This window comes from Cervus canadensis, chromosome X (assembly GCF_019320065.1).
Source record: "Cervus canadensis isolate Bull #8, Minnesota chromosome X, ASM1932006v1, whole genome shotgun sequence".
In the NCBI taxonomy this organism is placed as follows: Eukaryota; Metazoa; Chordata; class Mammalia; order Artiodactyla; family Cervidae; genus Cervus; species Cervus canadensis.
Window position 1 is genome coordinate 126,178,049 of NC_057419.1, and position 27,482 is coordinate 126,205,530.

General features: G+C 37.2%; 1 long non-coding RNA gene across 1 annotated transcript; it reads left to right on the top strand.

The window, feature by feature from the left end:
• Positions 1–3,292: 3,292 nt before the first annotated feature.
• Positions 3,293–27,261, top strand: LOC122435977. Its single transcript, XR_006267756.1, has 3 exons — positions 3,293–3,304; positions 10,787–10,790; positions 27,133–27,261. It is a non-coding gene; the product is annotated as an uncharacterized LOC122435977 (long non-coding RNA).
• Positions 27,262–27,482: the final 221 nt, after the last annotated feature.

The following is a 27,482-nucleotide window of genomic DNA, read 5'->3' on the forward strand; positions in this document are numbered from 1 at the left end:
TTTTTAAAAACCAGCTTGAGCATCTGGAAGTTCACAGTTCATGTACTGCTGAAGCCTGGCTTGGAGAATTTTGAGTATTACTTTGCTAGCATGTGTTCAGTTCAGTTGAGTTCAGTCGCTCAGTCGTGTCCAACTCTATGTGACCCGATGAACCGCAGCACTGCAGGTCTCCCTGTCTATTACCAACTCCCAAAGTTTACCCAAACTCATGTCCATTGAGTTGGTGATGCCATCCAACCATGTCATCCTCTGTCGTCCCCTTCTCCTCCTGTCTTCAATCTGTCCCAGAATCAGGGTCTTTTCAAATGAGTCAGCTCTTTGCATCAGGTGGCCAAAGTATTGGAGCTTCAGCTTCAACATCAGGCCTTCCAATGAACACCCAGGATTGATCTCCTTTAGGATGGACTGGTTGGATCCTCTTGCAGTCCAAGGGACTCTCAAGAGTCTTCTCCAACACCATAGTTCAAAAGCATCAATTCTTCTGCGCTCAGCTTTTGTGTGGTAGTTTGAGCATTCTTTGGCATTGCCTTTCTTTGGGATTGGAATGAAAACTGACCTTTTCCAGTCCTGTGGCCACTGCTGAGTTTTCCAAATTTGCTGGCATATTGAGTGCAGCACTTTCACAGCATCATCTTTCAGGATTTGAAATAGCTCAGTTGGAATTCCATCACCTCCACTAGCTTTGTTCATAGTGATGCTTTCTGAGGCCCACTTGACTTCACCTTCCAGGATGTCTGGCTCTAGGTGAGTGACCACACCATCGTGATTATCTGGGTCTTGAAGATCTTTTTTGTACAGTTCTTCTGTGTATTCTTGCCACCTCTTCTTAATATCTTCTGCTTCTGTTAGGTCCATACGATTTCTGTCCTTTATTGAGCCCATCTTTGCATGAAGTTTTCCCTTGGTATCTCTAATTTTCTTGAAGAGATCTCTAGTCTTTCCCATTCTATTGTTTTCCTCTATTTCTTTGCACTGATCACTGAAGAAGGCTTTCTTATCTCTCCTTGCTTTTCTTTGGAACTCTGCATTCAAATGGGTATATCTTTCCTTCTCTTCTTTGCTTTTTGCTTCTCTTCTTTTCACAGCTATTTGTAAGCCCTCCTCAGACAGCCATTTTGGTTTTTTGCATTTCTTTTTCATGGCGATGGTCTTGCTCCCTGTCTTGTGTACAATGTCACAAACCTCCGTCCTTAATTCATCAGGTGCTATGTCTATCAGAGTCCCTTAAATCTATTTCTCACTTCCACTGTATAACCATAAGGGATTTGATTTAGGGTATACCTGAATGGTCTAGTGGTTTTCCCTACTTTCTTCAATTTAAGTCTGAATTTGGCAATAAGGAGTTCATGATCTGAGCCACAGTCAGCTCCTAGTCTTGTTTTTGCTGACTGTATAGAGCTTCTCCATCTTTGGCTGCAAAGAATATAATCAATCTGATTTTGGCGTTGGCCATCTGGTGATGTCCATGTGTAGAGTCTTCTCTTGTGTTGTTGGGAGAGGGTGTTTGCTATGACCAGTGTATTCTCTTGGCAAAACTCTATTGGCCTTTGCCCTGCTTCGTTCTGTACTCCAAGGTCAAGTTTGCCTGTTGCTCCAGGTGTTTCTTGACTTCCTACTTTTGCATTCCAGTCCTCTGTAATGAAAAGGATATCTTTTGGGGGTGTTAGTTCTAAAAGGTCTTGTGGGTCTTCATAGAACCATTCAACTTCAGCTTCTTCAGCGTTACTGGTCGGGGCATATACTTGAATTACTCTGATATTGTATGGTTTGTCTTGGAAACAAACAGAAATCATTCTGTCATTTTTGAGATTGTATCCACGTACCGCATTTTGGACCATTTTGTTAACTATGATGGCTACTCTATTTCTTCTAAGGGATTCTTGCCCACAGTAGTAGATATAATGTTCATCTGAATTAAATTCATCCATTCCAGTCCATTTTAGTTTGCTGATTACTAAAATGTCAATGTTCACTCTTGCCATCTCCTGCTTGACCCATTCCAATTTGCCTTGATTCACGGACCTAACATATCAGGTTTCTATGCAATATTGCTCTTTACAGTATCAGACCTTGCTTCAATCACCAGTCACATCCACAACTGGGTGTTGTTTTTGCTTTGGCTCTGTCCCTTAATTCTTTCTGGAGTTATTTCTCCACTGATCTCCAGTAGCATATTGGGCACCTACCAACCTGGGTAGCTCCTCTTTCAGTATCTTATCATTTTGCCTTTTCATACTGTTCATGGGGTTCTCAAGGCCATAATACTTAAGTGGTTTGCCATTCCCTTCTCCAGTGGACCACATTCTGTCAGAACTCTCCACCATGACCCATCCATCTTGGGTGGCCCTACACAGCATGACTTGGTTTCACTGAGTTAGACAAGGCTGTGGTCCATGTGATCAGATTGATTAGTTTTCTGCAACTGTGGTTTCCATCTATCTGCCCTCTGATGCCCTCTCTCAGCGCCTACTGTCTTACCCGGGTTTCTCTTACCTTGGACGTGGGATATCAATAATTGAATCAATCATATTGGGGGTATCAATAATTGAATCAGTCAAGTTGAATCAATAATGGGTCTTATTTTTCACCCACTGGATTTAAAAACTTAAAAGATTGTGTGGATAAGTGTGTGGGGGAAAGGAACTTTTGTATAATTTTTGTGGGGAGCAGGGATGATGCTGAATAAATTAATAATTTATGTGACACTGGCTCAGACCAATGATAGACACTAGCCAGTGCACTCCACAAGTATACAACAGTGGAATATCAGCCCTCTGTGGCAGAGTAAATTAGTAAAACTTTTAAAGAGCTATTTGGGTTACATTGACACAAAATTTCACATAAAGATGAATCTATCCTATAGAAATACTGACATATGATACATACACAGAGGAATATTCGTTGCATAATTTTAGATAACAAAATGTTGTGTGGGAAATTTATGTCAATAGAGAATGGTTCAATGGATAATGATCCATGTTCACTATAGAAAAATAAGGGAGATCAAAATTTAATGGAGAGATGTTCAAGTTATAATTTATGGAAAAAATATTAAATTGTAAAGCAATTTGTTTAGTATGATGACAAAAACAAGAGGAAAACTGTATACTTACACATAGCTATGTAAAGTAAGGAAGAAGGCAATCTGTAATTGTGCCTAAATATTTATTATATCATTTATCTGTCAAAGTATTCAACAGATGTTGATGGAGTAGCTTTTTAAATACCAGACACTTTTCTAGTTACTTGGGATACACTAATGAAACAAAACATTTCCTCCCCTAAAAGACAGTGATGATCATCAGTCCAATAATGTGGTAGTAATAGCTTAAAAGTCTCTGTGAGGCTTTTATTTTGGCAAGAAATAAAATAATTTTGAATAATAATAAATTCTGTTTAAGCTACATGTAGACAAATGGGAAATAAAGAGTGCCAGGATTATGCAAATTTATACTTTGAGAGTTTATAAAAAATTATTTTTCATTCCAGAGCAATTTTAATTTACTGTTAAATTCTAAGAGAAAAACTTTTTAAGTTGAAAAATGTGTTTTTACATATACAAGATAAATTTTTAAAATATATAGCTAGTATAGTTTCAAGACAATTAGAAAAAGATTAATCTTCCAGTACATCAAAATAGGCCCTTCCAAAAGGGAAGATGAATATAACAAAAAGTTTTTTAAAAGATCAAGATCATTAATAAAGAAATGAAAAATAAGAAAATAAAAGAATCACTTTGTGTTATCATATGACAAAATTTATAATAATGATGCCATACAATGTTGATAAAGTTTTAGGGTATCAGTTTAATATGCTGCTGGTAGAATTATAAATTGCTACAAATTTTATGGCGTGACATTGAATAATATAAATAAAAATGTTAAAATTATAATACATTCTAAACCAGCAATTTCAGTTCTACAAGTTTGTCTGAAGGAAATGATTTATCTAAGGTACAAAGGTTGCATGCAAGCTTTTCATCACAGTGTTATTTTTACAGGTAAAAATTGAAAGCAAATTGAATAACAAAGGATAAGCAAAATTAATCACTATGTTTAAAAAATGCAGATATAGATATTAACTGACACAAACAATCACTATATATTACTAAGTGAAAAAGAAGATATGTGGAAAAAGAAGGTAACATGCACATCATAATATTTCATTGTTGGGGGGAAAATTATTATGCATTCACATAAGGCAAATAGTTGAACATATTTGCCAAAGATAACAAATTTGTAGCACCTTTCTGCCCCTTCTTGTTTCACATTCATGGCAAACATAACTAATCAAGCTGTTCATACAAGCCTACGTGGCTTCCCAGGTGGCTCAGTGGTAAAAAAATCAGCCTGCAAATGCAGGGGATGCAGGAGACATAGGTTTGATCCCTGGGCGGGAAGATCCTCTGGAGAAGGAAATGGCAACCCACTCCAGTATTCTTGCCTGGAAAATCCCACGGACAGAGGAGTCTGGCAGGCTACAGTTCATGGGGTCGCAAAGAGTCGGACATGACTGAATGACTGAGCATGCATGCACACAAGCCTAGGTACAGTCTCAAAAACTTTGTTGATCCCATTTTCAATGTAGTTATTATAAATCAACTAAAATTGGCACTTGAGATGAAATACTTTTGACATCTCTTATATACATCAAATATTAAAAATAGAAGGTAATGTTTTGGGTGATTTAAAATTTTTCTGCTTTATTTTCTAATGATATTTCATGAATATTTCTGACATGTATTTTTTTTTCATTTGTTTTTATTAGTTGGAGGCTAATTACTTTACACTATTGTAGTGGGTTTTGTCATACACTGACATGAGTCAGCCATGGATTTACATGACATGTATTTTTAAAAAATAAAATTTAGGTTAAAATTGTTCTCTCAAAAAGTAAAACAAGTAGAGTGATGTCAGTGGGAATGGCAGACAAAGAAACTCTGAAAATCCTCTCCACTATGACAAAATGAGAACACTGACAACAAATTGTCAGAATCAACTTTTTCAGGACTCTGGATATAAATCACATGTTTGGATCATTCTCTACTGTGTTTATTCAAGAAAAATAGTTGAATCTTGGTAAGAACAGTAAACCTTGTGGCATACTAACATACCCTGTTCTTAAATTCCTCTCCCAATCTCCATTGTTAGCCTCTAAACCCCAAAGCCCAAAATCATGGTGAAAACCGACAGCTCAGCAGCCATTGGAGCAGTCAGAATGGGATTGGAACTTTCAAACCCCCACTTTCGGCAAATTGCTATTATTTGACTCGTCTGTCAGTTTCATAGATAACCCCAGTTTTAAGATTTATCTTCATTTGACCTGACCCAGTGCTAACCCAGTGTGAAAAGCCTTTTCCTCAGGGGTAATTGCTGAAACCAATTACAGGGAAGTAATTAACTTTGCAGCTGCCTGAGGTTGTGGATAACAGTTGAGGCAAACAATAAACTAACCGTGAAGTTTAAAAAGAAAAGCTGGGGAATGAGGTCCATAAGGGCTTTGAAAAGCTTTGACGCAATCCTGGAAATTTAGAAGCCTGTGTGCATGCCCAAGGCCCTGTGCAACTGTGCACATGCTCAGGAAAGATCTGAGAAGACACTAAGCTTTCAACTCTGGCTGATCTTGAGGTTCTGCATAAGCAGGAAATGAAAACTAAAGCAGCCTGAGTCTTGATATTTTTCCCTAACATGCACACAGAGCCCCTGGCAAAGACTGGGAAACTTATTGGTTCAAATGCTTAATGAAATCTTTGTCTAATCATTAGCTGACCACTAAGCTAACCAAGCAGAGAGTTCAGTGGCTGCATATGAAAGATAATAGACTTTTCAGAACTAGTTCAGAAATATCAGTAAATAAGTAACATACCACCATCAACAAATCTTGCCCTGTAGGTCCACAGAAAAACCACAGTTAAATTCAATTTTTGATATGATATAATGTTCTCCAATCATAATGGAATGAAATTAGAAATCAACAAAAAATTTTTGGGAAATTCACAAATATGTGAAAATTAAATAACACACTTTAAAGTAACCAGTGGGTCATAGTAGAAATCATAAGTGAAATTAGAAATTACTTTGAAGTGAGTGAAAAATTAAATATATATACTGAAACTTAAGAGGTTTAACTAAAGGTTTAACTAGAGGGAAATTTACTTCAAGTTATTAACCTTAGCTTTCACCTTTAGAAACTAGGAAAAGAACAAACTAAATCCAAAATAAGCAAAAGGAAGAGTATGAATGGAAATAAAGGAAATAGAAAATTTAAAAATGAGAGAAATCAAAGAAACCAAAATTTGAATGAAAAATCAACAATATTAACAGAACTTTAGATAGACTGACCAAGAAAAATAAAAATACTCAAATGACTCAAACCAGGAATGAAATAGGAAATTCCTATCAACCTTTCAGAAATAAAAAAGATTATAAGGGAATATTAAATAGTTATATGCCAACAAATTGGATAACTGATGAAATAGACATTTTCTTAAATACAAAATATTGAAACTGACTCAAGAAGAAATAGAAAATGTATATGTATATATCAAATACAGTAATTGAGCTGGTAATCAAAGCATCCCACAAAGAAAAACTCAGGACCAGAGGGATTCACTGGTGATTCCTACCAAATATTTAAGGAGGAATTAACATTATTAATTGTGAAGCAATCCTTCACAAACTTTTCTAATAGTAGAAGAATAGGAAATATGTGTCAGTTCATTCTATAAGACCAGATTACCTAGACAGGAAAATCACATGAAAAGAAAATTGTAAACCAATATTCCTTATGAATATAGACACAAAAATCCTCAGTAATATGCTAGTAAACAGAATCCAGAAACATATAAGGATTATATGTATTGTGTATACTATATAATCATATATATTATATATTTATATATAATCATTTATTTATATAGTTATATATTATGTGATTATATATATTGTATGAAGCTTGTATACTTGACCAGTGAGGATTTATCTAAACCATGGTTGTTTGGTTGAATTGTTAGTTTAATATGCCAAATCAATAGAGTACATCATATCAATAGAATAAAAAAATAAAAAGCCCACAAGCATCCCAATAGATAGAAAAAGCCACCTGACAAAAATCTTCTATCTTTTCACGATAAAAACTAGGAATATAAGGGAAATCGCTGAACCTGATAAAGGGCATTTGCAAAATTCCCACAGATAACATCATACTTGACCAAAGACTGAGAGTGCCCCCTGACAATGCCACAATATCAGGAAGAAGACAAGGATGTCCACTCCCACCACCTCTATTTTAGTGGTGAATTTGCAAGGAAAATTGGGCAAGAAAAAGAAACAAAAGGCACCCAGATCATAAAGAAATGAGTAAAACTATTTCTACTTACAGGAATATGATCTTATAAAATCTTGAGGAATACACTAAGTCCCTAATGAAACAAACAGACAAAAAAAGCCTTCCTAAGTAATATACTCAAGAGAATTGAAAATATAGTTACACAAAACCTTGTATGCGAATGTTGATAGAAGCATTATTCATAACCATCAAAATGTGGAAACAACTCAAGTATCCATCAAAGAATGAACAGGTAAAGAAAATTTGGTAAAACCATATGGTAGAGTATTACTCAGCTATAAAAATGTATGCAGCACTAATATTAATACATTCTACAGCATTGATGAACCTCGTAAGTATGCTAAGTGAAAGAAGTTGGAAACAAAAGGCCTTGTATTGTATAATTCCACTTATATGAAATGTCCAGAATAGGAAAATCCATAGAGATAGCAAGTGGATTAACGATTGCCAGGGTTGGGACTAGGGGCTAATTGGTAAAGACTGCCGGTGTGTATGGAAATTCTTATGAGGATAATGAAAATGTTCTGGAATTAGTGTTACTGTTGCATGGCTATGTAAATATACCAAAAACAACCAAATTTTCCAATTAAAGTAAGTTTTATGGTTTGTATAGTATATATCAATAAAAAGTTATTGTCTGAGAAAAATATGTACTATATTCCCATCATTAGTTAATAGATTGGTGTGTTTATGATGAATATATGTTAATAGAAAAAGAACTGGACATGGAACAACAGACTGGTTCCAAATAGGAAAAGGAGTACGTCAAGGCTGTATATTGTCACCCTGCTTATTTAACTTATATACAGAGTACATCATGAGAAACACTGGGCTGGAGGAAGCATAAGCTGGAATCAAGATTGCCAGGAGAAATATCAATAACCTCAGATATGCAGATGACACCACCCTTATGGCAGAAAGTGAAGAAGAACTAAAGAGCTTCTTGATGAAAGTGAAAGAAGAGAGTGAAAAAGTTGGCTTAAAGCTCAACATTCAGAAAACTAAGATCATGGCATCCGGTCCCGTCACTTCATGGCAAATAGATGGGGAGACAGCGGAAACAGTGGCTGACTTTATTTTTCTGGGCTCCAAAATCACTGCAAATGGTGACTGCAGCCATGAAATTAAAAGACACTTACTCCTTGGAAGGAAAGTTATGACCAACCTAGACAACATATTAAAAAGTAGAGATATTACTTTGTCAACAAAGGTCCATCTAGTCAAGGCTATGGTTTTACCAGTGGTCACGTATGGATGTGAGAGTTGGACTATGAAGAAAGCTGAGTGCTGAAGAATTGATGCTTTTGAACTGTGGTGTTGGAGAAGACTCTAGAGAGTCCCTTGGACTGCAAGGAGATCCAACCAGTCCATCCTAAAGGAGATCAGTCCTGGGTGTTCATTGGAAGGACTGATGTTGAAGCTGAAAGTCCAATACTTTGGCCACCTGATGTGAAGAGCTGACTCATTTGAAAAGACCCTGATTCTGGGAAAGATTGAGGAAAGGAGGAGAAGGGGATGACAGAGGATGACATGGTTGGATGGCATCACCGACTCAACAGACATGGGTTTGGGTGGACTCCGGGAGTTGGTAATGGACAGGGAGGCCTGGTGTACTGTGGTTCATGGGGTCACAAAGAGTCAGACACGACTGAGCGACCGAACTGAACTGACTGGAGTTCAGATTATTTTGCTGCAATTATTCAGAAGGTAAAATACTAAAGTCATTAATGTCAGAAACAATATAAGAATGACTTCTATCCCTGCTACTGCTGTTATTATTATTATCATTTATTTTTATTATTTTATTATTATTGTCATCACATTATGGAAGCTCTAGTAAGAACAATATACCATGAAACAGAAATGACAAGTAAAGCTATTGAAAATAAGCAGAAAGCATTTTCATTATTCATAGATTATATCATTGTTCTCTGAAAAATATCTTACGAAGTTTAACTTAAAAATTATTAGAATAAGAGTGAATAAGAATAAGGTGGACATATATACATGTAAGGGGCTTCCCAGGTGGCACTAGTGGTAAAGCATCTGACTGCCAATACAGGAGATGTGGGTTCAATCCATGGGTCAGGAAGATCCCCTGGAGGAGGAAATGGCAACCCATTCCAGTATTCTTACCTGGAGAATTCCATGGATGTCAGAGCCTGGCAGGCTGTAGTCCACAGGGTCACAAAGAGTTGGACACACATATAAAATCAATAGCTTGCACTTAAATTCCAAAACCTCATTAGAAAATATTACCAAGAAAGTTTGTTTTCCAGGATTAGATAAACAAAAAACAAAAAACTAAAAACCTAAAATTAAGTTTACCTAACCAGGCTTAAGATTTGTGTGGAAAAAAAAAAAAAGACAGCTATTTAAGAAGACAAATTCACAAGCAGGCTATAATTCTGGACAGCAACAGTGAATAGTTTTAAATTGCTAAATTATTTTCAAAATAATTTATGAGCCCAATGCAATTTTTATTCCAACCTCCTGAAGAATTTATATTGGAATGGTATGAAAAGATTCTAAGGATCATCTGGCAGAATAAACAGTGAGATGAGCCAAGGAAATTCTTAAAAGGAGAGAGACCTTGTCACATCACATTTTCTAACTTCATCCCATTCCCACTCCTGCCTCACTTCAAACCCCAGTGGCTGAGAAGATGTGGAACAGGTATAAGAATCAGTATTTGCATCAATGGAAATAAATAGTCTAGCAGAAAAACAACCCCCACCATTACCACTACCATTACCAACAACAACAAAACCCTTGATTTTATGAAGAATTTAGAATATGACCAATATGACCTCATGAATTAGTAGGGGCAATGGAAGGGTTATTCAGTAAGTGTTGCTGGTACAATTGTTTAAATATTTGAAAAATCAGTTTATAATTAAATATATAATTAAATATATAATTAAATACTTGAATATGAAGAAAAAAATTTAAACCAAGGGAAAAGATGAATATTTATTTAACTACATCTGAGAAGGAACTTTCTGAGCATAAACTAATAGAAGAAATCACAAAGGAAAAAATTGATTAATAATACTACATAAAACTTAAAACCTTGTGTGTATAAAAAGTACCCCATAGATGGTTTCTGCCATGGGGTTAGAGTGGAAGATTGATAGGACCTGACTTATATTTGGAAAAAAAAATCACCGTGATTGCTTTGTGAAGAATGAATTCTAGAAATGCAAGAATTGGAAGCAAATAAACTACTTAGCCCGGAGAAGGAAATGGCAACCCACTCCAGTACTCTTGCCTGGAAACCCCCATGGACGGAGGAGCCTAGTAGGCTGCAGTCCACGGGGTCGCTAAGGGTCGGACAGGACTGAGCGACTTCACTTTCACTTTTCACTTTCATGCATTGGAGAAGGAAATGGCAACCCACTCCAGTGTTCTTGCCAGGAGAATCACAGGGACGGGGGAGCGTGGTGGGCTACCGTCTGTGGAGTCAGAGTCAGACACGACTGAAGCGACTTAGCAGCAGCAGCAGACTAATTGGCAGGGTATTGCAGTAATTTAGGAAAGAGATGATTCTGGCTTGGACTAGGGGAATAATGGAGATAGTTAAAGGATGCCAGATTTGGGGTACATTTTCAAGATAAATTATTATTTCTAGAGCCATGACTGCAGAAAGTTAAAGAAATAGGATAGTTAGAAGGATATTCAGGGTCAGTAGAGGGTTTTAAAGATGTGGTAATGATTAAATATACTTCTAACCTGGAGGAAAAGAGCCAAGAAGGAGGAAGATTTGAAAATTAGGAAAGTAAATAATTTTGACAGAGGAAAATATAGGAGGAAATGATAATTGGATGGGACACAGAGCACATCTAAATGAATTAGCTTTGACGAGGAGGAAGCATATGCCACTTGATGAAATGGTGAGAAGAAAGGATGAGTATAGGATACTGCTATCTTTGTTGATGGCAGATTGAGAAAGTGAAGAAATCCATGCCTAAATACCTCTATTTTCTTTGTGGTGGGGCAAGGGTGTATTAGGGCCAAAGTCAGTTTCATCGCAGAGTGACCTATGCAGCCACATGGGGCCCCTATTTAGAAGGGGGTTCTGCACTTAGAGTTTTGTACTCTGTGATTGCTATCCTGAAATTCTTGATCATTTTACTTTTGAATTTGTTTTGTAAGCAAATTCCAATTAGAAAGTGGAGCATTGCTCTGATTTTGGAGCACTGGATCAGAAGTGACTCAACCCAGGCATGGTTTGCCTCCAGTTGCCTCCCCAGGTCTGATCCTTTCCTGTCCACTCCTCTGCCCAGTTTCTGCTGCCACCATCCATCATTGACAAAGGCACGGGTATGGCATGTTGAAGGGTGGGGGTCAGGTGTGCACATCCCATTCCTTAAGCGATGGGGCAGGGGACTGGGCAACTATGATTGTCTACACTCATACTGCTATGAGTGTCCTGGGAGTATCTCTGTACCTAAGGGAGTGCTGCGTTTTATAGTAATTAAAAGAACATCTCTAATGAGAACCTACTGTGTAGCACAGGAAACTCTACTAAATGCTCTGTGGTTACCTGTATAGGAAGGAAATCTAAAAAAGAGGAGATAAATATATACCTAAAACTGATTCATTGTGCTATACAGCAGAAACTAACACAACATTGTTAGGTGACTATATTCCAATAAAAATTAAAAATGAAAAGAACATCTTGAGAAGTTGAGACAGAAACTGCAGAACAAAGAAAAATGCTTTTATCTTCCTTTTTGAATAAATGGTCCTGCATTTTCATCTTGCACTGGGACCTGCAAATTATGGAACCAGCACTGATTACAGGCCCTCTGGAGGACAGTTAGGGTTTGGAATAATGCCTCAATGGAATGGGAGATGGAGTATGTAATAGGATCTCCAAGCAATGTTCATGCATTTGGATTGGCTCTAATTTAAACTGTAATGTGTCGTCTCTAGAAGCATTCAGCATCAATGTATTCATTCCTAGTGATTTCAGAATGAGTATGATGGAAATACAATACTGAAATCAAGGAAGCAGCCTTTATGTGATTAATAAAGCTTTTTAATGGAAGAGTCACTAAGCAAAGATTCCTTGAAAGTGTTGACCCTGACACCAAAAGTGAGAGGCCTCAAACTTCTGCAGTATTCACCTAGTCAACATTTTACATTTAGCTTTTCAAGGCTACGTGGTTTAGATTACTTCACCATCTCTGTGTGACTCTCTCCAATTGTAGGGTAATGGAGGATATAGAATCTGTTCTGACTTTTGTAATATTTGTTCGGGCACTTCAGTGATTTTGGCATTAGGCATAGTTGAAAGTAAAAAACAGCATTTCATAGCAAGTTTCAGTCCCTTTTGCAAAGACCTAGGAAAGAAGCCCAACCACTGTAAGATCAGAAAGATTTGCTCTGGTCCAGAAAGTCAATAACTCATTTGAAACATACATTTTTCTTTTAATCTTAAACTAGAAAGCTCCACTAAGATCATAAAAGTTTACTTGCTTGACTGAAGCAGCAGCATTTTGAGAGGAGGTAAGTATAAACATTAATTTGAGACTTGAAAGCTAACATTAGATTTTGCTTTTTGTTTGAGGCCATGTATTGGTTTCACTTTGCCTCAAGTCCCTTTAGATTGAGGAAGATAGGGTATAAAAATGCAATTTCTCAGTGATGTTACTCTGAACTACTTTATTATGCAGTTAGCTGTTTGGCCAGCAATGTGTTCAGTGACCTGTCTGATTCCCTGTGCACACAGACCTCCTTTCTTGCTTTTCTATAAAGGCATTAGTTTCCATGACTTGAGACGAAAAACATTATCAAATGGGAAGTGTTTAGTGCCTCTGAGAAGCTATTCGTTGGTCTCACTTGAGTTGTTAGGGAATAGGTCTGCATCTCAAAAAATTGACCCTTACCAAGGAGAACAGTAGTTCAAGCTACAAATAGATTGAGTATTCACTGCTTGAAGTTGCTCTCCCCATCAATATTCAACTCATAAATGAAGGCAATATAGTAAGTTGTGCTACATTTTGGGTCTCTGGTCTCAGTCCCCTACCAATTGTAGATACATGCATATCTCCTGCTTTGGGACAAGTACATCAAGCTGTTACATAAGACATGAGGAATTTAATATTAAGGCAAACTTGATTGTAGTTCTTTCCCAACTTTTATCCTAGTGCAAGTAACTAGGTCTCTACCTGGTCCCTAAGACTTTTCTGATAAGCTATCAAATCTTGAGGGATGGAGACCCTGCCTTGTTCTTGTCCATGCTAACCCCAAGCTATATCCTTGTGACTGAAGCCCTGTTACCAGCTACCAGACTTTCTTTGGTGCTACCTGCCAGCTTAGACCTTGGAATACCACACTCCTTAACACCTTGTGGTTGTACTGTTATGTCTGAGAAATTGTTTTATCCATTAATATCACTGTGTCAGCAGCTCATCCATGCCATGTGACTGTTATTTTATTTACTTGGAGGGCACGTTTCTTCTCTATGGCGGGGTCTATTCCCATTACTTGACATTTTATCAGTTTCCCACAGTCTGCAGCACCCCAATGTGCCTTATATTTGTTAATCCTTTGGTTCTTAGTTCTGTCACAGAAAAAGACAGAAGAATACATAGGAGTGTCATCAAAAGACTGTAGATTCTGGGAATTCCCTGGTGGTCCAGTGGTTAGGTGGTTTTCACTACTGTGGCTCAGGTGCAATCCCTGGTCAGTATCTCACAAGCCGTGCAGTTAATCAAAAAGAAGGAGAAAAAAAGGACTGTAGATTCAGATGCTTTGAACTTGTAGGACATTAGAAGACCATATTTTTTTCAGTGAAATTTTTTAAAAATATTTTTTTGATGTAGACCATTGTTTAGTCTTTATTGAATTTTTGTTACAGTGTTGCTTCTGCTCTATGTTTTGCTTTCTCCTGGCCCAGAGGCATGTGAGCTCTTAGCTCCCTGACTAGGGATCGAACTCGCATCCCCTGCGTTGCAAGGCAAAGTCGTAACCACTGAACTACCAGGGAAGTCCCCAGGGAAATGTTTTTAAGGGAAATAAAGGTGAAATCAGTAATTTGAGAAAGGCAGAGAGGATGAATTTTGCAAGTTTAGAGGTAGTAGAGTGAAGTAATTAGAAATATTTTGGCTGGTTGGAAATCAGCGGAAAACATTGAAAAATATCTTAAGGACAAAAGGGGGAATTTGTTATAAAGAGGTATCTCAAGGAACTTATGGGTGTAAATGCAACTCATCTTGAGGAAGGGACTCTTGTCATCTCTGACATTTATTTTTATTTATATATATGCTTCATTCTCTAAAGATAAGTTTTGTCAGCTTTTAAAATGATGGAACAGAAAATATTATATTTTCAAAAGCAAACATACAGTGGATCATGTAACTCCCTGCTTTAAAAACCTCTAATGGATTTACATTGCACTTAGAATAAAATCTAAAGTCCTTTATATGCTCTAGAAGTCCAGTGTTATCTGGTCCTTAACTCCATCTCTAATCTCGTTTCCTATGACTTCTTTATTCCTTTGACTTTGTAGATAATCTGAATTATTTTGGAGTCTTTATATTTTCTGATTCCCTTACTTCTTATTATATCGCCCTGTCCTACTTTTTCTAGTACAAGTTACTTCCTGAAGTTAAGCTGTTCATGAATTTATCTATTTATCATCCAATACCATCTCAGTTGTGAGCTGAGCCAGGACATTGCCTGTCCTTTTCACTCTTGTAGCTCCAGTACTTAGAATTAAGTGTGACCACATATTAGGGACTCAATAAACAATTGCTATACCAATTAAAAGGAGGCCAAGATGATTGAACATTGAGAGTGAGACATCAGCAGAATGACCTGATTTAAGAGAGACGAAAAGGCATAAACAAAACTAATGTTATTTAAAATATGCAAGTCTAACAATAAGCAGTCAATAACAAGTCATAATAATTCATTTTTTTGAATGCTCACTCTCTGGCACTGCTCAAAGAACTTTAATCTGTGTTAACTCATTTAATCCTCTCAATAGCCCTATGAGGTAGATGTCATTATGATACCCATTTTACATTTGTGGAATAGAAAGCATGAAAATGTTAAGTGACTTGCCCAAGGTCAAATAGCTAGTAAAGAGAAAGTGGGATTCAGGATATAGATTTAAATAATCTGAGTCCACAAAGAGTACACTTAATTATGAATGCATATTGCCTTCCTTGGTTTCACAGCAACTCAACAAAACAAACTTGATTCTGAAGCATATTCTTCTTCATACGTTCTCTAGCCAGAGGTATAGCTAAGATCTAAATATGTAAGTACTAACTTAAAGGTTGGAATAAATAAGTAGACCCAAGGGCAAATCAAAGTTTGTGAGAGGTGGAAATCTGGCTGTTCTCAACACATATTTAAAAAGCTCAAAAATTGAATTGACCAACTTCAGGAACAGTGAAAATAAAATCACTGGAAGTAAAATGTGACGGTAGATTTCATTTACTGTTACTAATTAATTGGTCGTCTTTCAGCATGAAGTACACAATGCTGTTTAAAAAACCCTGTGTGTGAGAGGGGGTGTGGATAATGGTCTCATATTCCACTACTTCTCTACTTCTTCATTGTTTGTCTCAAAAAAAGGGCAATATTAAATTCTTGTGCATTTATAAGCATTTATCCAACCAGTGGAAGGTCTTTTTTTCATAGAGAACAAAATTGGTGTCATAAAAGAACTACTGAAGTATAGATGTTGAAGTTACTCTGGCATACAACAAATCTCAGACCAGGAAAAATAGAAAATGTTTATCTTGAGGACAGGTGAAAGAGATACAGAACCATCCAATCCTAAGGACAGGTGAAAGAGATACAGAACCACCCATTAAGAAGACATTAAATTGGAAATCTTGACTCTTACTGTGAAATGTTGAATACTTTTTTTTTTTTAACAGTGTGTGTTGTTTGCCACAAGATGGCAGTTAAGCCATTGTCATTTGAATATGGCAAAGGTAGGTAGGCAGTGTTGTCCAGAAATCCTTTTTATCTCGAATGAAGTACAAATTGAATTTCAAATTTTGCTCTGTCAGTATACACATTTGTAAAAACCATGGTACATAGCAACCTGCCATCAAATATTAGTATAGAGAGAGTCAAGATTTGGGGGGGTTGTAGATTTTTAAAGTTATTGGTAGAATGGTATTGATTATTAGCCAAAAAGTCCTGGATAAGGCTTATTAAAGTCAAATTAAACATAGAAAGCACAAGCTATATAAAAAGCTATGCTGCAATCTTGGAGAAGAATAGAAATGTATAGTTTAGATGAGGGAACCAAGCTTCATTACAGCTAATTAATCATCCCAGCAATGATGCTCTTCTTGGTTGTTGAATCAACTGTTCAGTAAACCACATTAATCATTAAGAGAGCCATACCATGAGAGGAAAGCCATTTTAGAAAAGTCTGTCAGGCGCAAAACATTGCTCCTTAAGCTCAGCTTTCTCTATGAAATCCTTTCTCATTTCCTCTGAATTCCTATCACATCTGCTGTCCAAACCATTCCCTTTAGGCAGTGTCTGGAGCTATGGTATATCTATGTCTTTTGAAATTTTATCTTTTATATTATAAAGTCCTTATGGGTAACAAGTCTATTTTACTTTTCTCTGCTAAACATGTGGCTTACCTGGCAGAGTGCTCAGTTACAGAATGGTCATAGTAGTATAGACAGTACAGTAGAAAATTTAGAAGTGTGGACCCTGGAGCCATCCTGCCAGGATTTATATCCCATCTCTGTGTAAGCTTAAGTTATCTAATGTCTCTGAGCCTTAATTTTTCTCAAATGTAAAATGATTACCAGTTAATACAACTAAAGCATTTTAAATGGTGCCCAATGTGAACTAAGCTCTTTATTAGTCTTTGCTATCAATGATTTATGTCTTAGAGAGGCCTGATATGAGAGGCCCAGGTTGCTTCTTGAGTTAGTTGCCTACTGGTAGAGTGATTAATATTGGTACTGGGAAACCAACTGCTCTCAACTGATAAGTCCTCTGGTCATAATGATGCCGAGTGATGTCTCCTTAAAAGAGAGAAAGAGTTTAGTCATAAGTACCTGGAAGTCCCATAACCTGTTCTATAAGAAGTAGTTTCTCCTGTAATACTTCCAGGAAGGAAGTTTTCTCCATACTGGAATTTACAGAGTTCTGTTAATATGGAGAGTCCTACTCTCCAATGGTGAAGTATGTTGTTTTGTAATGTGGTCAGCTTTGCTGAAGTGCTGGTTCAGTATTGTCTCTTGGACTGTCATATTATGGGATGGGTTGGGGGGCGTGGGATCGGTGGTAATGGAAGGTATTCAGTATTTGTTGACTCTTTTAAGCCTTGTGGTAGGAACTTTCACATACAGTATCATATGTAATTGTCATGATTACTAGTCACATTTTATAGCCAAGGAATCTGAGATTCAGAGAGGTGTGTAACTTTCTCAAGATCATATGATTAATGTCTTACCATGCAATACCATACAATCATAGCTACTGTATGATAGGGGAACCAGGATTTTAATCAACACTTCTAGTTAAAGAACAGGTAATTCTTAAATTCCTTATATATTACCATGGGAAAGGTGAGGTCTTATCCTGTTCTAATAAGTGATGCCAGCTCTTCTATTACCTAAAAGCAATATACCAGTTTAGGCAATGACTGAGGCTAATCTTATCAGTTTGTTATGCAATGAATTCATACCCATGCCCCATGATAGGTGTCTGTGTGTGTGTGTGTGTATGTGTAATATATAAAGAGAGAGAGAGAGAGAATATACCACATCTTCTTTACCATTCATCTGTGTGTGTTGTGTGTTAGTCGCTCAGCTGTGTCCGACTATTTGCAACCCTGTGGACTGTAGCCCACCAGGCTCCTTTGTCCGTGGGATTCCCCAGGCAAGAATACTGGAGTGGGTTGCCATTTCCTTCTCCAAAAAGGCTGATGAAAGTGTGTAAAATCAAGATGATAACCATACTTAGCAGCACAGTCACAATAAATCATCACTGAGATCTGAGGAAGTATTATCTTAGGAGTTCCTGCTTTGGCCTGAGTTAGCTTGAGACACTGAATCACCCCAGTGTCCTAAAATCCGTCAACAGGAACACAGATGTTCTATCCATTCATCTAGTGATGGACACAGGTTGCTTCCATTTCATGGCTATTGTAAATAATGTTTCAATGAACATAGAAATGCATGTATCTTTTCAAATTAGTGTTTTTGTATTCTTTTGAAAAATATCCAGAAGTGGAATTCCTGGATCATATGGTAGTTTTATTTTTAATTTTTTGAGAAACCTCCACTATGTTTCCTATAGTGGCTGTACCAATTTTCATTCCCACCAGGAGTGCACAGGGGTTTGCTTTTCTCCACATCCTTGCCAACACTTGTTTTTTGTTGTCTTTTTGATAATAGCTATTCTGACCAGTGTGAGGCAATATCTCACTGTGGTTTTGATTTGCAGTTCCCTGATGATTGGTGATGATGATCATCATTTCATGTGTCTGTTGGCTGTCAGTATGTCTTCTTTGGAGAAATGCCTACTCAGGTCCTCTGCTCTTTTTTTTACTTGGATTGTTTTTTGGATATTGAGTTGTGTAATTTCTTTGTATAGTTTGGATATTAGCCCCTTATCAGATGTATCATTAGCAAATATTTTCTCCCATTCAGTAGGTTACTTTTTTGTTTTGTTGATAGTTTCCTTCACTGTGCAAAAGCTTTTTAATTTGTTGTAGATTCATTTAACGTAGCTTTTGTTGCCCTTGCCTGGGTGATAAAATTTTTTTTATAAGACTAATGTCAAAGATCATACTGCCTATTTTTTTCTCCTAAGAGTTTTATGGTTTCAGATCTTACATTTAATTCTTTAATCTATTTTGAGTTTATTTTTATATAGTGTAAGAAAATAGTCCAGTCCAGTTCTTTGCATGTAGCTGCCCAGTTTTTCCGCCACCATTTATTAAAGAGGCTATCTTTTCCCCATTTTATATTTTTGCCTCATTTGTCAAAAATTAATTGACTATGTAAACATGGGCTTATTTAAAGATTAATTGACTACATAAACTGGGTTTATTTGGAGTTTCTATTTTGTTCCATTGATCTATGCATTTGTTTCTATGCTAGTACCATATGTTTTTTGATTATTATGGTTTTGTTGTATAATTTTACCTCCAGCTTTGTTCTTCTTTCTCAAGATTGCTTTGGCTATTTAGGATCTTTTATGCTTCCATACAAATTTTAGGATTTTTTTTCTAGTTATGTGAAAAATTCCATTGGCATTTTGATAGGAATTGCTTTGAATTATAGATTGCTTTGGGTAAGATAGGCGTTTTAACATTAATTATTCCAATTCATGAACATGGTATATCTTTCCATTTATTTATGTTGGCTTCAATTCTTTCATTGATGTCTTACAGTTTTCAGAGTAATGGAAACCCACTCCTGTATTCTTGCCAGGGACAGAGGAGCCTGGTGGGCTGCCATCTATGGGGTCGCCCAGAGTCGGATATGACTGAAGCGACTTAGCAGCAGCAGCAGCAGTTTTCAGAGTACAGATCTTTCACCTCATTGGTTACATTTATCCTTAGGTATTGTATTCTTTATGAGGCAATTGTAAATGGGATTGTTTTCTTAATTCCTCTTTTGATTGTTATTAGTGTATAGAAACACTACATATTTCTGTACATTGTTTGTATCCTGAAACTTTACTGAATTTATTTATTAGTTCTAATAGTTTTTTGGTGGAGTTCATAGTTTCTATATAGTATCATGTCGTTTGTAAATGTGTCAATTTTACTTCTAGGTTTCCAATTTGAATTCCTTTTATTTCTTTTTCTTCTCTTACTGCTGAGTCTAGGACTTACAATATTATTTTGAATAAAAGTGATGAGAGTGGCATCCTTCTCTTGTTCCTGATCTTAGAGGAAATGCATTCAGCTTTCCACCATTGAGTGTGATGTTAGCTGTAGGTGTGTTGTGAAAGTGCTAGTTGTTCAATCTTGTCTGACTCTTTGTGACCCCATGGACTGTAGCTTGCCAGGCTCTTCTGTCCATGGAATTCTCCAGGCAAGAATAATAGAGTGGGTAGCCATTCCCTTCTCTAGGGTGTGTCATATATGGCCTTTATTATGTTGAGATATATAACCACTTTGTTAACAGTTTTTATTGCTAATAGATGTTGGATTTTATTAAATGTTTTTCTGTATCTATTGAGATGATCACATAATTTTTTTTTTAGTTCATGATATTTATTACTGGGGCTGGTTACAGAAAAATCTTTTTTCCACTGTTGATTTAGGCATAAGAATAGGTCTTTGTGTCTTGTGACTTCCTTTTAGAACTTCTATTTTTAAAAAAATAATAAAACTGTCTCTATCTGGGAAGATTAGTATCAATTATTTTTTTAAAAAGTGAGGAGGGTAGGAGCTGGGGTTTTGTTTTATGCCTCAGTAACTACGACTGAACAAGGTGTAGTACTTGGCAGGGTTCTTTCTACACACACACTTGGCTCCCGGCGGCAGCTCACAGAGTGGTTTGAAGGGGAATCACATAATTTTTATCCTTTATTTTGTTAATGTGGTGAATCACATTGACTGATTTGAGAATATTGAACCATCCCCACATCCTTGGGAAAAATTCTACTTGATCAAGATGTTTGATCCTTTTAATGTATTCTTGAATTTGGTTTGCCAATATTTTGTTGAGGATTTTTAGCATCTATGTTCAGGAATCTTGGCCTGTAATTTTTTCTTTTTTGTGTATCTTTGTCTGGTTTTAGTATCATAGTAATGCTGACCTCACAAAATGAGTTTGGAAGCCTTCCTTTCTCTTCAATTTTTTTTGGATAGTTTGAGAAGGATAAGTATTACGTCTTCCTTAAGTTCAGTTCAGTCTCTCAGTCATGTCCAACTCTCTATGACCCCATGGACTGCAGCATGCCAGGCTTCCCGGTCCATCACCAATCTCGGAGCTTGCTCAAACTCATGTGCATTGAGTCGGTGTTGCCATCCAATCATCTAATCCACTGTTGTTCCCTTCTCCTCCTGTCTTCAATCTTTCCCAGCATCAGGGTCTTTCTTATCCAGTGAGTCAGTTCTTCATATCAGGTGGCCAAGGTATTGGACCTTCAGCATCAGCATCAATCCTTCCAGTGAATATTCAGGACTGATTTCCTTTAGGATTGAGTGGTTTGATCTCCTTGCAGTCCAAGGCACTCTCAAGAGTCTTCTCCAACACCACAGTTCAAAAGCATCAATTCTTCTGCACTCAGCTTTCTTTATGGTCCAACTGTCACATCCATACATGACCACTGGAAAAACCATAGCCTTGACTATACAGACATTTGTTGGCAAAGTAATGTCTCTGCTTTTTTATGCTGTCTTGGTTGATCATAACTTTCCTTCCAAGGAGTAAGTGTCTTAATTTCATGGCTGTAATCACCATCTGCAGGGATTTTGGAGCCCCCCCAAAATAAAGTCTGACACTGTTTCCACTGTTTCCCCATCTATTTCCCATGAAGTGATGGGACCAGATGCCATGATCTTAGTTTTCTGAATGTTGAGCGTTAAGCCAACTTTTTCACTCTCTTCTTTCACTTTCATCAACAGGCTTTTTAGTTCCTCTCCACTTTCTGCCATAAGGGTGGTGTCATCTGCATATCTGAGGTTATTGATATTTCTCCCGGCAACCTTGATTCAAGCTTGTGCTTCTTCCAGCCCAGCATTTCTCATAATGTACTCTGCATATAAGTTAAATAAGCAGGGTGACAATATACAACCTTGACATATTCCTTTTCCTATTTGGAACCAGTCTGTTATTCCATGTCCAGTTCTAACTGTTGTTTCCTGACCTGCATATAGGTTTCTCAAGAGGAAGGTCAGGTGGTCTGGTATGCCCGTCTCTTTCAGAATTTTCCACAGTTTATTGTGATCCACACAGTCAAAAGCTTTGGCATAGTCGATAAAGCAGAAATAGATGTTTTTCTAGAACTCTCTTGCTTTTTTGATGATCCAGCAGATGTTGACAATTTGATCTCTGGTTCCTCTGCTTTTTCTAATACCAGCTCGAATATCTGCAAGTTCACTGTCCACATATTGCTGAAGCCTGGCTTGGAGAATTTTGAACATTACTTTACTAGCGTGTGAGATGAGTGCAATTGTGTGGTAGTTTCAGCATTCTTTGGCATTGCCTTTCTTAGGGGTTGGAGTGAAAACCGACATTTTCCAGTCTTGTGGCCACTGCTGAGTTTTCCAAATTTGCTGGCATATTGAGTGCAGCACTTTCACAGCATCATCTTTCAGGATTTGAAATAGCTCAATTGGAATTCCATCACCTCCACTAGCTTTGTTCGTAGTGATGCCTTCTATGGCCCACTTGACTTCACCTTCCAGGATGTCTGGCTCTAGAGTGAGTGACCACACCATCGTGGTTATCTGAGTCTTGAAGATCTTTTTTGTACAGTTCTTCTGGGTATTCTTGCCACCTCTTCTTAATATCTTCTGCTTCTGTTAGGTCCATAGCTTTTCTGTCCTTTATCGAGCCCATCTTTGCATGAAATATTCCCTTAGTATCTCTAATTTTCTTGAAGAGATCTCTAGTCTTTCCCATTCTATTGTTTTCCTCTATTTTTTTTGCATTGATCGCTGAGGAAGGCTTTCTTATCTCTCCTTGCTATTCTTTGGAACGCTGCATTCAAATGGGAATATCTTTCCTTTTCTCCTTTGCTTTTTGCTTCTCTTCTTTTCACAGCTATTTGTAAGGCCTCCTCAGACAGCCGTTTTGCCTTTTTACATTTCTTTTCCATGGGGATGGTCTTGATCCCTCTCTCCTCTACAGTGTCACAAACCTCTGTCCATAGTTCATCAGGCACTCTGTTATCAAATTAGTTTAATTTGTTGCATGCTATGAGATATTGGTGTCTGTTATCTAAGGAACTGGTGGCTAAAAATTAGATAATCTCCATTAACCCTTATGAGTTATACTTGAAATAATGAAGCAATCAGTATCTAGCAAATTAATTGGTCAAAACCAGATAGATTATTTTCCCACAGTTTGAGGGGCATGAATCATTTTGAGCTGCTTTGCTACCATTTTCATCTCTGAAGAACTGTCTCATAGAAGTTCATTTATCTAAGCCCTTCCCTCAGATATTTAAATGAGGTAGCATTTATGTAACAGTTTAACCTCAGTTATCAACTCATATTTGTGTCTGTTTTGATTGAAAGTCTCCTGTTAATATCAGCAATCTACATTCTTAACCATCTCCTCTTCCTATGCCTGCGCTGTTTCTCAAGATGGATACAGACTAATTGAAATGTGAAGGAAATTTTCCAAGAGTTTTTTTTTTTTATTGTTTTTTGTCCATGACTTTCCAGCTGTGGTAAACAATTTGTGTTAATGAAAAATATTTACATTGCTACGTACATCTAAATGCTTCTGAAAAATCATTTCTTTCTGAAACATGATGGCTAGTGTTAGAATTATTTCCAAAATGGAAAAGGAAACCATTTTTAGAAATAGAAGGGTTTTTTTTTTTTAAAAAGAGTTTTTAATAAGGATCTTTTCAACCTTCAGAGTTATAACTACTCCCAAGAGAAACTTAAACTAATAATTATGAAATCAACATACACTTTCATTGATGGAAAATATCTTAAACAGACATTATCTTAGATAGATGTCCTACTGAGGACCCAGAAATAAGCTCATCTGTGGAGCTGCATGAGTTTTTTAGAAAACAAAATAAGCTAATTTTGTGCAGCAAAAAAAGAAAACTGAAAACTCCATTTTAAACCTACTCTTATAATAACTGCTCTTCAGGGTATAGTAATAAAATTCACCTATACAACTTGGAGTCTACAGTCATAATGTGCTGTAGTTCCATCTGATATAGAAGAATGTTCCCCGGCCTACCAAAAGGCAGAAAATTTCCAGAAAAAGCGTTTATTTCAAAGAAAAAGATTTTATTTCTGATACATTTATAATTGCTTTCCACTTGTCAGTACTCTCTGTTCCACCTTAGGGGATGGTCACCAGGATGTAAGCAAGAAAACTTTCATAGTGCAAGTCTTAAGACAGTTTCTTTTAAGTTGGTGCAAACATAATTGTGGTTTTGGACAGTGAATTTTAAATCATTTTAACTAGGCTCAAACGCATCTTTATTAATCAAAATAGGAGCCATTACAATCAACACATTTTTGCCAATAAGAAATAAGTTTGTTTATTCCTGTAGTGTAAAAATCCAAGTTTCAGGATTCAACAAACACTTGGAAAGCATTTTCTGCCTCCTGCTGGTTGTGAACGAGCTTTCTCACACACAAAAAATTTTTCCTGCAAAAAGTTGTCAAGATACTTAAAGAGGTGGTAGTTGGTTGGATGTCTCACAAGCTGAAATCAAGATTGCCGGGATAATAAGACCAGAAACTATAAAACATTTATATTAAAGCATAGGCAGAACACTCTCTGGCATAAATCACAGCAAGATCCCCTATGATCCACCTCCCAAAGTAATGGAAATACAAACAAAAAATAAACAAATGGGACCTAATTAAACTAAAAAACTTTTGCACAACAAAGGAAACTATAAGCAACATGAAAAGGCAGCCTTCAAAATGAAAGAAAATAATAGCAAATGAAGCAACTGACAAAGAATTAATCTCCAAAATATACAAGCAACTCATGAAGCTCAATACCAGAAAAAAAAAATGACCCAATCAAAAAATGGGACTGAGAACTAAACAGACATTTCTCCAAAGAAGACATACAGATGGCTAACAAACACATGAAAAGATGCTCAATATCACTTATTATCAGAGAAATGCGATTCAAAGCCACAATGAGGTACCGTCTCACGCCGGTCAGAATGGCTGCCATCAAAAAGTCTACAAAGAATAAATGCTGAAGAGGGTGTGGAGAAAAGGGAACCCTCTTAAACTGTTGGTGGGAATGCAAACTAGTACAGCCACTATGGAGAACAGTGTGGAGATTCGTTAAAAAACTGGAAATAGAACTGCCATCCCACTGCTGGGCATATACATCAAGGAAATCAGAATTGAAAGAGACACCTGTACCCCAATGTTCATTGCAGCACTGTTTACAATAGCTAGGACATGGAAGCAACCTAGATGTCCATCAGCAGATGAGTGGATAAGGAAATTGTGGTACATATACACAATGGAATATTACCTAGCTATAAAAAAAGGAACACATTTCAGTCAGTTCTAATGAGCTGGGTGAAACAGGAGCCTATTATATAGAGTGAAGTAAGTCAGAAAGAGAAACACCGATACAGTGTGTTAATGCATATATATGGAATTTAGAAAGACGGTAATGACGACCCTATATGCAAGACATCAAAAGAGACATAGATGTATAGAACAGACTTTTGGACTATATGGGAGAAGGTGAGGGTGGGATGATATGAGAGAATAGCATTTAAACATGTATATTACCATTTGTAAAATAGATGACCAGTACAAATTTGATGCATGAAACAGGGCACACACAGCTGGTGCTCTGGGACAACCCAGAGGGATAGGGTGGGGAGGGAGGTGGCATGGTGGGACACATGTACACCTATGGCTGACTCATGTCTTTCTATGGCAAAACCCACAATATTGTAAAACAATTAGCCTCCAATTAAAATAGATTGATTAATTTAAAAAAAGGTTGCTGGGAGAAATATCAACAACCTCAGATATGCAGATGATACCACTTTAATGACAGAAAGTAAAGAGGAACTAAATAGCCTCTTGATGAAGGTGAAAGAAGAGAGAGAAAAAGCTGGCTTAAATCTCAACATTCAAAAAACAAAGGTCATGGCATCCAGTCCCATCACTTCATGGCAAATAGATGGGGGAAAAGTGTAAACTGAGATTTTCTTTCTTGGGCTCCAAAAGAGCTGCAGACAGTGACTACAACCATTAAATGAAAAGATGCTTGCTCCTTGGAAGAAAAGCTATGACAAACCTAGTGTATTCAAAAGCAGAGATATCACTTCACTGACAAAGCTCCATATAGTCAAAGCTGTGGTTCTTCCAGTAGTCATGCACAGATGTGAGTGTTGGACTGTAAAGAAGGCTGAACACTAAAGAATTAGTGCCTTTGAACTGTGGTGGTGGAGAAGACTCTTGAGAGTCCCTTGGACAGCAAGGAGATCCAACCAGTCCATCCTAAAGGAAATCAACCCTAAATATTCATTGGAAGGACTGATGCTGAGGCTGAAGCTCCAATGCTTTGGCCACCTGATGCGAACAGCTCACTTGCTGGAAAAGATGCTGGGAAAGATTGAGGGCAAGAGAAGAGGGCGACAGAGGATGAGATGGTTGGATGGCATCACTGACTCAACAGACATGAGTTTGAGTAAACTCCAGGAGATAGTGAAGGACAGGGAAGCCTGGTGTGCTGCAGTCCATGAGATCGCAGAGATGGGACATGACTTAGCGACTGAACAAGTCGGTTGTCAAGAGGTCAAGTGAATATGACGGATGAGGCAAAACTTTGTAGCCCAATTCGTTCAAGTTTTGTAGTGTTGATTGTGTGGTTAGGCATTGTCACAGAGAAGAATTGGGTCCTTTCTGTTGACCAATGCTGGCTGTAGGCATTGCAGTTTGTGGTACATCTCATCAACTTGATGAGCATACTTCTCAGATGTAATGGTTTCACCGAGATTCAGAAAGCTGTAATAGATCAGACCAGCAGCGGTCCACCAAATAATGACCATGACCTTTTTGGGGTGCAAGTTTGGCTTTGGGAAGTGCTTTGGAGCTTCTTCTTGGTCCAGCCACGAGCTGGTTATTGCTGGTAGTCATATAAAATCCACTTTTCATAGCAGGTCACAGTCTGATTGAGAAATGGTGCATTGTTGTGTAGAATAAGAGACGATGACACTTCAAAGTGATGATTTTTTTCATTTTCTCTAAACTCATGAGGCACCTACTTGTTGAGTTTTTTCATCTTTCCAATTTGCTTCAAGTGCCAAATGACCATAGAATTGTTGATGTTGAGTTCTTTGGCAACTTCTCATGTAGTTTTCGGAGGATCAGCTTTGATGATCCTCTCAGTTGGTCACTGCCAATTTCCAACGGCCAGCCACTGTGCTCCTCATTTTCAAGGCTCTTGCCTCCTTTGCAAAACTTCTTGAACCACCAGTGCACT